This window comes from Protomyctophum parallelum, assembly GCF_964188405.1.
Source record: "Protomyctophum parallelum genome assembly, chromosome: 11".
Lineage (NCBI taxonomy): Eukaryota > Metazoa > Chordata > Actinopteri > Myctophiformes > Myctophidae > Protomyctophum > Protomyctophum parallelum.
The window spans coordinates 46,064,502-46,077,908 of record NC_139707.1 but is presented as its reverse complement, the minus strand read 5'-3'; the positions used below and the strand labels follow the sequence as shown (position 1 = coordinate 46,077,908).

Below are 13,407 nucleotides of genomic sequence, written 5' to 3'. Positions count from 1 at the left end.
CAACAAAACATAATTAATTTCCAAAAGCCTGGATGAACAAGTGTCGCTTCAGTGCAGACTTGAAAGAGTCCACAGTTTTGGCTTGGCGAATCTCGTAGGGCAGAGAGTTCCAGAGTGCAGGGGCAGCCACACTGAAGGCCCTGTTGCCGAGGGACCGCCTTTTCCCATGACGGACAGTGAGGAGCCCAAGGTCTGAAGACCGCAGTGTACGGGCCGGGATGTAGTCCTCGAGGAGGTCGGACAGGTACTGGGGGGCTAGTCCGTGGAGAGCTTTGAAGATGAGCAGGAGGAGTTTGTAGGTGATGCGGTCTTTGACGGGAAGCCAGTGGAGGCGTTTGAGGGTGGGGCTGTTCTGACCTTCCATATGTTGATCTTACCTCATCAAACCCTGTACACCCAAGACATGGTCCTTATATGGCCAGTACAGAATTCATTCCATGTTGATGTGTGCGCGACGCGCCCTCGCCCTTTAGGGCCTTCTCGCCCTTAGGCGTCTTACTGGTTTTATCTTAGTTGTGTCTTCGGGAATAGACAGTTATCTGCTTCTTGTAGCAGCGGTGCTAGATGAGATATTTATGGCTTTAGCTTGTGAGAGCTTTATGTGAAGTAAAGTAGTATTGCCGTGGGGGGGATGAAAATGGGTGTTATATTTGTCTATATATACATACACTAATGAAAAGCTTGTGTGACTGTGAATACATTATACAGCTCACTGTACAACCAGCTGTATATCTGCTCCTTCATGTTCCAAAAACAAAACACTATTTGATTACTTAATTTACTTGGTACCACATGTTTATTATGGAGATCGCAGGTGAAGATGGAATGGTCCCTTCACTCGGTCACCTGGCGCCACCTGGTGGACATCCACTTGTGCTGCCACAGATACATGCAAGTTATCTTTTATTTTTATTTTGGATAGAAAAAAATTGAAATACGGGTACTCTCTGCTGCAGCCTGCATTGGTGTGTTCGTGGCTTGGCTTATAGCTTAATAACATAATAATAATAATAATAATAATAATAATAATAATAAACCAGTCACAAAGTGCTTTAACAGAAAAACATATATAGAGATAACAAGGAGGCACACACTAGAATAAAATACATTGTCAATAATGCACAAAATCACAACAGAAGAAACCAATAAAAAAAATCACACTTGTACTATAACCATATAAACAGTGTAAATGTAACACGAGGGGAATGCATTTAGAGCAGGGCGAAGTTAGTAGGTTGAATTTGAATGGTGGGTGCTTTAAACGTCATATCCTGTCGGGTTTAGTCCCACTGGGTCCAGATCAGATCCCATAGCCTGGGGTGGATAGCCGCCCTGTGATTGGCTAAGAGGTGGCAACGCTGTGCACGCTTTATATATAATCACAGTTTTCATATTTATTTTACAACTGATGTTTCTTTCTTTTCCTTTAAACTACCAACATGAAACTCAAGCTTGAATGATAAATGTCTTAATAGACAATATATATCTATGAGCTATTTGTATGACACACACACACACACACACACACACACACACACACACACACACACACACACACACACACACACACAATCAAATCAAAGGTTTTTTGATTGATTGAAAAATGTATTAACAGTTTGCAGAATTACAGTACATTTTAGGCACAAACTCAATACAATTCAGGGCATGAGAAAACATACGTTTACATTGCCAAAGCAAAAAGTGGAACAATAGAATCAAAACATCTCCAAGAAATCAATTTATATCTGCCAAGTCAAGATCACTCCATACCATAGATACTGTAAAAAGCTCGATACACACACACACACACACACACACACATACACACACACACACACACACACACACACACACACACACACACACACACACACACACACACACACACACACACACACACACACACACACACACAGTCACAGTCACACGCACACACTGGATAATTGTCTACTATGTAGTAATAATAAAATAAATAAATAAATAAATAAATAAATAAATAAATAAATAAATAAATAAATAAATAAATAAATAAATAAATAAATAAATCAAACAAACACAAACAAACAAACAAACAAACAAACAAACAAACAAACAAACAAAACTAAAATAATGAATAAAGAAATGTATGCCAGCGGTTGCTGCGAAACACTGGACCAGCCAATCACAGCGTCGCAGTCCCTCCGGGCCATGGGATGTGGCCGGCTGTGTTCTGCAGCGGAAGGAGAGAGAGAGAGAGAGAGAGAGAAGGAAGGAAGGAAAAGGAAGGGAAGGTTTGGGAAGGTGGGGTTTTTTTATTTAGAGAGAGGAGGTTTTGTTGCAGCTCTCTGACTGAGTGTCTTCTGTCTGTCTGTCTGTTGTCACATTAAATGCAGCCATCAAGATAGCATTCCGCTACGGGGAGAGAGAGAGAAGAGTCACGGCTAACTAATTCCTGCTTTGGTAAGTTGCAATAAACAGCACCGTATGTATGTGTGATACATAACTGACTGTTTTCACATCATGCACACACACACACACACACACACAGGCAGGCTGCTATACTGTCTGTAAACTGTATAGCAGCTCCTTCAATTCAAGGCAAAAAAAGGACTATAGCAGACCAACCACCAATAATGCCGCCTGGTTTTTAGATGAAATTAGTATTATTATTAATGTATTCCATCAACTGTGGTGTGTGTGTGTGTGTGTGTGTTTTAAAGATGATATATTCCCGATTAGCCTCGTCTGTTGTTCGTGTATATAGCTGGATCTCTGGGATACATGTCTATATAATCCATGTTCGATGGCACAGCTATACTTGGTGACTGTATGGTGTTCATGCATTAAGTAGTAGATATGACTATATATGACTATATATACTATATATACTATATATAAAATCACTCTTCAAAATGTGACTTTTTTTGGGGGGGGGGGCATTTTGGTGGAGAGTTAAATGTGCTGTTAATTTGTACTGTTGTTGGTGTACAAACTACATGTGTAGTTCTTTGTACACTCTCCAGACAGTACTATAGACACACATTACAACACTTCCCTGGCTCACTGAGTATTCTCTCGTGATCTTCTCTGTGTTAATTAAACTGTCTATTAAGTACTCTCCATGCCACACTGATCTACTGAACTGAGTGACCATGCACATGGCCACCAGATCAGATCACTATTTATCCCATTCTGACCGGGCACCCATTTTGGTGTCAGCATCATGTTATGCTTTAGCTATTTAAAAATAGCAGATCTACAAGCTCATATCGCGCCACCGAGTGGCGCGATACGAGCTTGTAGGTCTGCTATTTTTGAAAAAAATCGAAGAACGACTGACATTTTTAGAATCTGATCTCAGGTCAGAATGGGTTCATCAGACCAGTGTGTGTCCGGCGGAAACCTCGTATGAATCTGATCTCAGGTCAGAATGGGTTATTTGCGCATGGAAGCAGGCCAATGGTGGTGTCATTCATTGCCATCATCATCATGGGAGCATTTACTATTCTATTACGTTTGACCAACTAACTCCTGTAGTTTCCACCAGCAGTTGTTCCGCTAACTGTTTACAAGACACACCCAAGGTTGCTCATTACTGTGTGTGCCTTGAGCGCAAAGTCACCCGTCAGCAAAAAGCTCTTAGTTTACAACACACACACATGACACACACACACACACACACACACACACACACACACACACACACACACACACACACACACACACACACACACACACACTATTGTTGTGCCACTTACCTCAGGTGGGTACTGCCGTCTAGCCACAATTTGCAACTCTAGATTTGTTTTATATTGGGATGAATCTAGAGTTGCAATACCCTCCATTGACTCCCCACTCATCCAATTTGGTTTGCTGTCTGCTTGTCTTAAACGACGTTAAACTCACCCACATTGCAGCTGTGTAGTCCAAGCTTGAATTATCCTCTTTCAATCTGCCGAGCTTGTTTTTCATAAAAATCCCCCGTAGAGATGTTATGAGCTACTTTCTGTCAAGACATTCTGTGCAGGTGATTATTTTTCTAAGTGTTGCAGTTTGGATTTTGGAAGCACTCGTTTTTTGTTAACGGTTCACGCTGCTTAGGGTTAGGGTTATTTGCATTATGTGCAAATTCGAAACAGGTGGTACGCAGGGCCGTTCAGTGACATACGACGAGTGCTTCCAAACTCCAACACTTAGAAAAATAATCACCTGCACAGAATGTCTTTACAGAAAGTATCTCATAACATTTCTACGGTGGATTTTTATGAAACAAAAGCTCAGCAGATTGAAAGAGGATAATTCAAGCTTGGACTACAGCTGCAATGTTGGTGAGTTTAATGTTGTTTAATACAAGCAGATCGCAAACCAAATTGGATGAGTGGGGAGTCAATGGAGGGTATTGCAACTCTAGATTCATCCCATTATAAAAAAAATCTAGAGTTGCAAATTGCGGCTAACTGCCGTCCATCTAATGGAGAGAAAGTTAAAATGAGTTTTTAGCATTTTGTTGTCGTTGTGGAGAGTGGAACCCTCCTGTGTCCCAAAACAGGAACACTAAAGGGTCTCCAGTCACAGTGCATGTATGGTTATTATTTAGTTACAACTCAACAATGATACTTTTCATTGATTCAATATTTGTAAAAATCCACATTGATTGAATGAAAACTTTATTTCAGACACAATGGGTCCATATACAAACAACAGGGAAAAACAAGACAGTAAAAACAAAACAACACAGAGATAGCCTATGTATCAGGCTATTTTCACTCCAGGCAGTCCTTGTGAATTAAAAACATATAAACATTTCCTCCAGTGTTTCCAGAAACATGAGGAAAAGACTGTATCACTGATCCCTGTTAATTCCCTCAGTCTACACATGAATCTAAACATAAAATTCTTCAGTACAGCATGAAAGGTGGGGTACATTACTGGTCACAAACATTTCACTAGCACTGGTCCTCATCTTGGGAGTTTCAGGAACATTTGAAAGGCAGTATTATGATGATTGATTGAATACTTTTATTAACCGTTTGCACATGGACAAGCACAGGGAAGTAGAGTATACAATACAAGGGGTTGACTTTTTCCTTCTCTTAATGTTCTTTTGGGGCGGTTTTGAAAGAGTTGTTGGCTGTTGGGGGGGCGGCAGTGGCTGGATGGTAACCGTAAGGTTTCCAGTTCGAACCCGGGCTCCCCCAAAGTTACTGTCGAAGTGCCCTTGAGCAAGACACTGAACCCCTAATTGCTCCCTATGTGCTAGTTGGTGCCTTGCATGGTTTCCGCTGCCATCGGTGTACGAATGTGTGTGTGGGTGATCTCTGTAAAGCGCCTCGGATAAAGGCGCCATATAAATGCACCATTTAGGGCATTCCGCATTTTGGTGGCATACCAGGAGAACGAATTGAGACCCTTGTTTGTGCAAAATCTGCGATCTGTGGCGCTCCCTTCTGGTGTTGTGATTGTGGATTTGATTGACAGGTACTTGATGGGTATACAATACAGGTGTAGTGTATCTTGTAGACCAGGCAAATTGGAAGTTGCTGTATTCTAAGTTCAACCACACACACACACACACACACACTCTTAACCACTTTAACTTAATGTATGTTGTCGTCGTTGTCGTTCAAATCTGGAGACGGAGAGGTTTCTGCCCCGAGCGGCAACGATATGTAAACCTAGGGAGGGATCGATGGAACGATGCCCACGTGCGTTGAGTGATGTCCGTTTGCTCAGCGGCCATGATTCATGATGGTTGAGCCAGGCACATGTTTGATCTGACTTTGTTGAAATAACAACCTCTATGCTGGATATTAGCCCATTTTGCGCGGGAACCCATTTTGGTGTGAGCATCATGTCGTGCTTTAGCTATTTAAAAATAGCAGATCTACAAGCTCATAGCGCGCCACCGAGTGGCGCGCTACGAGCTTGTAGGTCTGCTATTTTTGAAAGATCGAAGAACGACTGACATTTCTGGAATCTGATCTCGGGTCAGAATGTGTTAATCAGACCAGTGTGTGTCCAGTGGAAACCTCGTATGAATCTGATCTCGGGTCAGAATGGGTTAGGTTTGGAGGCGTGCGTGTGTGTGTGTGTGTGTGTGTGTGTGTGTGTCTGTGTGTGTGTGCTGTAGTAGTGTATTGAACTGGGAGGGAGTTCTTCCATCTAAATCAGCATGATGGCAGTGACTGTTCTATGGAATGCCATTAGAGGAACGTGAGAAATAAATACATCATCCAGATGAATGTGCCTCAGGGGGGTGAGTGAGACCTACTTTCAGTCAGACAACCTCAAAAAAAAAAGGCCATGAACAATACTTTGCTATCTTGTATCATCCTCCCCATAGTCTTTGTTTCATGATGATTCACTTTCGCAGAAAACACATATTCTAACTAATATGTTCGTAAATTAAAGCCCAACTTGAGCTTATACAGTCACACAAAAGTAGCAGATCTACAAGCTCGAAACGTGGCGCGAAGCGACACGTTTTGAGCTTGTAGATCTGCTACTTTTGCTGTTTTTCCTTTTCTTTTTTCTTTTTTATCCTTTAACCGTTTTGGACGTAATGAGGTTTTTCCACCCGACAGAGACAATTATGTCGGAGAAGAAGAGAACACTGCTCCACATCCTTGTTCAGTGATGAGGCCTAATTATATTAATTTGACTGTATTCAGTGTTTGTAGAATGTTTTCAGTGATGAGGCCTAGTTATATTTGACTGTATTCAGTGTTTGTAGAATGTTTTCAGTGATGAGGCCTAATAATTATATTTGACTGTATTCAGTGTTTGTAGAATGTTTTCAGCTCGCTGTTGTAACCTGAAAACACACAGACTTAGTTAGACTAAGTTACTCCACACTGTGGTTCATTATATTAATAAATATTTGACTTGAGGACGATTCTTCAAATGTCTTCTAAATCCTGAAAAACACATGTTTCTATGTCAGTCGTTCTCAAACATTTTCATGTCAAGGACCCCCAAAAATGATATGTAATTGGCCTCCGACCCTCATCTGACAATATGTAGTTCCAGGGACCCTCCAGAAGCAAAGATTTGAGTTAGAAACGTTCGCTCTGAAAGAACATTTTCACGCTTTTTCAAAAACAGCAGATCTACAAGCTCGTAGCGCGCCACTCGGTGCCGCGCTACGAGCTTGTAGATCTGCTGTTTTTCAATAGCTAAAGTAACACCAAAAGGTGAATTCACTTGTTGAGATGGTGAACCTGCGGGTTAATAAATCATGCGCGATATAAAAAGCTTAATTGAAGTCAACTAGTGTGAGTGAATGTTGATATTCTGCAAATGTCAGTGTGCCTCCCTTGGCCTTGTTGGTGTCTGTTACTAGTATTAATCTCACAAACGGATCGCTGATTCTAGCGAAAACGGAACTTGTTTGACACACGAGACCTATTTGTTATGGTTTCGGTTGTGCTTTAGTATTATTGAGTTGACTCACGCTTGCCACTCGCTCGCCATTCCTGGCATTTGTGCTTCATCTTGTGGGGAAGGAATTCGAAGACGGCCCCTTATCAGATTCTCATTTCACGTTTTGGTGACGGCAAGATAATGATCACTGATATGCTATGAGGGAATTACTGTAAGCACCACTGTTAAAAAAAGCCTAAAGCTAGGAGAACCTGTCGAATTTTCATACTGTTTAAAAAACATTTAGGATCTAGCATAATATTTGAGTTAAACAGACTTGAGCCTGTTATTGTGTGATGAAGTTAGAGTAAACCCAGTGTAATCTAGTAAGAGAGTAATGACACTCCATTGTAACAATGGAATGCAGGAAGTACTCATTCTATCTCAATGGGATAGTTCCAGCCATAGGAGCAATGTTTGGAACTATCGCCCATAGGCACCCCCGCTTTGCGGCGAGATCAAAGCTTGTCACCACACTCTTACTGGATTACTCCGAGTAAACCATGATTTACAAGTGCAATTGCTCATGACAGAATTATGCTTATAGAAGTATTTCATAGACTTTCAAGTGTCTTGTTTGTCTGACTCAGTTTCTGAAGTCAGAATGTTTAGTTTGACGTTGTTTTATTAATTCTCCCAGGTGTTGGTAATAATTATGACAGACTGAAGTGACCAACGTTGGCTGTGAATGAATGAATGAATGCATTTTTATTTTCGTGTCTTGTCGTTAAGACCCATCCCTTACGGGATTATAAGACGCCAACAACATAAATAAACAATATCACGTTTCACTTCCCCACACAGAAGTTACACAAGTATTTGAACAGAAATGAGCATTATCATGAAATAAAATAAAATACGTCACATATAAGTTTTCTTTGTCCGTATGTCCCAAGCTTTCTCTATATATTCTGCTAATGCAAATATCTTTTGTTCGAATATCCATCTCAGTCGCTCTGCATCACTTAACCACATCAGGTCTATATTTTTACACCTGTTAAATAACCTTTGACGTAGCTCATGATACAACGGGCAATAGAAAAGAAAATGGAGCTCATTCTCAATATCATTTATATCACAGTAGGTGCAAATACGTTCTTCTTCTGGAACTCCTCTATACCTCCCAGTCTCAAGGTGTGTGTGTGTGTGTGTGTGTGTGTGTGTGTGTGTGTGTGTGTGTTAACAACATAAGTACAACACAAGTTTGTTTGTGTTCACAAAGCATGCAAGTCATTGCAAGAAAGCCTCTTGTGTTAACATTGTGCTAACATTGTGTTGCCACTTGCCACATTGTGATAATTTTGTAACAACAAGAACACCAGATTGTGTCGGATGGAGTCAGCTCTACTCCCCCTTGAGCCGTATTCAAAGTGAACGTCATCAAAGGTGGAGAGAGAGAGGTCCTGAGAACAGGCCAGAACTGGCGCAGAATTCCCCTTTCCAAAGATCTCCTGCATGATCTCCAACGCATGCATGGACTCACTGTCTCCAACCACCTCAGATCACTTTCTTCTCTAACCCATTCTGACCCGAGATCAGATTCAAAAAATGTCTTTTACATCCTGACAGTTTTCTGAAAAAGCTATGTTTACTATGTCAGTCGTCCTTCGATTTTTCAAAAATAGCAGACCTACAAGCTCGTAGCGCGCCACTCGGTGGCGCGCTACGAGCTTGTAGGTCTGCTATTTTTCAATAGCTAAAGCATAACGTAATGCTAACACCAAAAGGGGTTCCCCGCCCTAAACATAGGGAACAAAAGTTTCTGCCCCGGCACTAGTGACGACGACGTACAGTAGTCTGCAGTACAGTACGTCTACAGTAGATGGCTGGGCCGCATAACTGCCGATAACGGATAAATGGCTGTATGTACAGTCGAATAACGGACGATATATACTATTATAGTGGTCCTGATGGGGCCAATGGTTCTAATGACAGTCTTGGCTTTGGGGCTACTATCAAGGAAGAACTTTTATTACCACATTGGGCGCTTGTCAGCATTTCATTTTATAATAAGCCTCCTCCCTCCCCTCGCTGACCCCCGGTCGGTAGCTCCTCTCTCTCTCCGGTCTGGTCGTTTATGGAGGTCAGGGCGTGTAAATGGCAGAGGGAGTCAAAAGACCATCTGCTAATGACGTTGCAGTGGAAGTGGACGCTTCGGCCGGCCGGTCAGGAAGGATAAAAGAGAGACGACTTGATATAAGACTTTTTTTTATTGGACTTGGAAAAGGCTAGCCGCTTCCGTCCGTACGACTGATTATCCCATTCTGAACGGTATACGGCAGGGGAACCCCTTTTGGTGTTTTAACTATTAAAGCATTATGTTATACTTTTGGCTATTGGAAAAATAGCAGATCTACAAGCTCGTAGCGCGCCATCGAGTGGCGCTCTACAAGCTTGTATGTCTGCGATTTATTTATTTTTAATCGTGAAAATGCGGCGCAGATCTTCGTATATGTATTCTTTCAGAAGACTTGTTTTTTATTTCGACGTCACTGAGCATTGTTATACTTTAGCTATTGAAAAATTGCAGATCTACAGGCTCATAGCGCGCGAGCTTGTAGGTCTGCTATATTTGAAAAAATATCTTTGAATATATATATATATATTTTTAATTTCTACGTCAGGCCTAAATGGCTTAAGGGGAGGCGGAGGGAGATGGGAGAGACACGCGTACCCTGTCCCCATCAATCGTCTCTCGTCTGCCCCCCCCCCCCTCCCCCCCTCCTTTTCCGATATCTGAGTGAGGGAAGCGAAGGGCCATACATTCTGTACAGAGTGTCAAGCTCCTATCTAGGACTCATGGGGTTGAGGAATGGGATTATTTGTTAACCCCCGTGGGCTGTCGGGGGAGGAGAAGAGCACTGTCTGTCCTGTAAAACCATCATGGCCATTACAAGATACCCCCCCTCTGCTGCAGACAGACAGACAGACAGACAGGCAGACCCCCCCCCCCCCCTGCTGCAGACAGACAGACAGACAGACAGGCAGACCCCCCCCCCCCCCCCCCCCTCTGCTGCAGACAGACAGACAGACAGACAGGCAGACCCCCCCCCGCCCCCCTCCCCCCTGCTGCAGACAGACAGGCATCTCCCTCGGTGGTGTCGGTCCTATACGTCTATTCATCAAGCAGGGAAAACCTGAGCTTTCCTGTAACTCAAGATTCTTGATGCCTAGCAGCAGCCAGACTCCGTCTTTATTCTGAGGAGAACAAAAAAGCACAGGACACTATACTTAAGAACTATTCCCTTGTATGAGGTTAAAATCCAAAAGTATACAAAAGTAGCAGATCGACAACCCATTTTGGGGCGGGAACCCCTGTTGGTGTTAGCGTATGTTATGCTTTAGCTATTGAAAAATAGCAGCGCTACGAGCTTGTAGGTCTGCTATTTTTGAAAATCGAAGAACGACTGACATGGAAACATAGCTTTTTCAGAGAACTGTCAGGATGTAGAAGACATTTTAGAATCTGATCTCGGATCAGAATGGGTTAAGGATCTGCTACTCTTGATGCTTTTATGTGACACACACTGTAGTATGATGAAGTATGGCATTCATTTACAAAGAAAAACAAAACACAAACAGTTAAAATATGGAGATTGGAGGTTTTCTGTCCGATAGTAATAATAACATGAGAATTGGGTGGGTTTTATATTTGTCTAAAAGAGAAACTTATCCTGACATGTTTGTGTAGGCTGGTTACTTGATGATTAGGAGGAAGAGGAAAGGTGAACAACCGATATTAACGTTGAAGTACATAATCATGCCCTTTGCAAATAAACAGTGTGTTTAGTTGAACATCAATCACTTTAACTCAATGATCCTTCCTGCACACATACTGTACACATACTGTACTTCATACTGTACTTCCTGCAGCGCTGCTTCATCACTCCCACTCTCCCACTCCACCAGGACTTTGACCCCTTCAGCTATGGGACGTTGACCCCTTCAGCTATGGGACTTTGACCCCTTCAGCTATGGGACTTTGACCCCTTCAGCTATGGACTTTGACCCTTCAGCTATGGGGCCAGTTGACCCCTTCAGCTATGGGGCCAGTTGACCCCTTCAGCTATGGGACTTTGACCCCTTCAGCTATGGGGCCAGTTGACCCCTTCAGCTATGGGACTTTGACCCCTTCAGCTATGGGACTTTGACCCCTTCAGCTATGGGGCCAGTTGACCCTTCAGCTATGGGACTTTGACCCCTTCAGCTATGGGACTTTGACCCCTTCAGCTATGGGACTTTGACCCCTTCAGCTATGGGGCCAGTTGACCCCTTCAGCTATGGGACTTTGACCCCTTCAGCTATGGGGCCAGTTGACCCCTTCAGCTATGGACTTTGACCCCTTCAGCTATGGGACTTTGACCCCTTCAGCTATGGGGCCAGTTGACCCCTTCAGCTATGGGACTTTGACCCCTTCAGCTATGGGGCCAGTTGACCCCTTCAGCTATGGGACTTTGACCCCTTCAGCTATGGGGCCAGTTGACCACCCTTTACTATAGAGCGGCGCAGTCCCTCCCCCTTTCAGAACAACGAACGGCCCAGGAAATGAAATGCAATGCATTCTGACCATAGTAAGTATTTATTTAAAGACGGTTACGCTGCGGACAAAGCCAACTCGGATCGTGACAAATCATGACAATGAACACAATGTTTTGGGCCGATCAAATAATTTATAAGAAGAAAAACAAAACAAATAGTGTTGTCTCCTGACTTTATTTTCTTCTTTCTAATGATTTGATCGGCCCAAAATATTGTGTTCATTGTCATGATTTGTCACGATCCGAGTTGGCTTTGTCCGCGGCGTAACCGTCTTTAAATAAATACTTAAAGAAAATCCTATGGTCAGAATGCATTGCATTTCATTTCCTGGGCCGTTCGTTGTTCTGAAAGGGGGAGCGACTGCGCCGCTCTATTGTACTCTGCTTTTAGCCTTTCTTGTTTGTTTATCCTCTGAGTTTTACTGCTACTTTCACTACAAGTCCCAGCATGCCCTGCAACAAGGTGCAACTAGTCCCTCCCTACCTCCCCCACCTAGCCAACATAAGGGAGTTGGCCCACAGGAACGAGCTGCTACATGAAATACATGAGTCTCTGCATCATACATACCAGGCATTCTTTCAACGGCGTGCGTACTGCGTTCACATTCTAATGTATGCCTGGCATGTTTATGATGTGATAGTGTAGTCTGCACGAGAGAGAGAGAGAGAGAGAGAGAGAGAGAGAGAGAGAGAGAGAGAGAGAGAGAGAGAGAGAGAGAGAGAGAGAGAGAGAGAGAGAGAGAGAGAGAGAGAGAGAGAGAGAGAGAGAGAGATGAGAGAGAGAGAGAGAGAGAGAGAGAGAGAGAGAGAGAGCCAGAGGAAGAGAGAGAGAGAGAGAGAGAGAGAGAGAGAGAGAGAGAGAGAGGAGAGAGAGAGAGGAGAGAGGAGAGAGAGGAGAGAGAGAGAGGAGAGAGAGAGAGAGAGAGATGAGAGAGAGAGAGAAAATATATGAGGTCTGCTATTTTTGAAATATTCCACTGACAAAAACTGGAAGTGGAAACTAAATAAAAACTTAAGCTATGATGACTAAAACTAAGACTAAATATACTGACAATTTCGGTCCAGGTGTTTTTTTTTTGTGCAAAAGTTAATTATTGGCTATTTCCCCTACCATAAGCCCTACATGAATTGCATTGAATTTAATGGGGCTATGGGGTGTTGTGCTAATTCGCTTATTTCCATCGCTCAAAATTATAATTTCTTTGTATATATCCTCTCTTCATAATGTAAATGATATCCCAAGCGGCACACTTTACTACTTATTTAGATGGAAATAAGCGAATTGGCACAACACCCCATAGCCCCATTCAATTCAATGCAATTCATTTAGGGCTTATGGTAGGGGAAATAGCCAATAAGGAGTTTTCGCACAAAATAACACCTGGACCTCTTTGGTGGGGACGTAACAACTACAAAGAAATCTATGGAGAAAAAGTTTAATCTGCAACATACACTTTTATACAATATG

At 42.7% G+C, this 13,407-nt stretch overlaps 1 protein-coding gene across 1 annotated transcript in view; it reads left to right on the top strand.

Moving 5' to 3' along the window:
• Positions 1-2,270: 2,270 nt before the first annotated feature.
• LOC310866726 (ras-related protein Ral-B) overlaps positions 2,271-13,407 on the top strand; it is a 33,925-nt gene continuing 22,788 nt past the window's right edge. The window contains exon 1 of the mRNA XM_083776444.1: positions 2,271-2,439. The gene's annotated coding sequence lies outside the window, so the exon portion shown is untranslated. The remainder of the gene's footprint in view (positions 2,440-13,407) is intronic.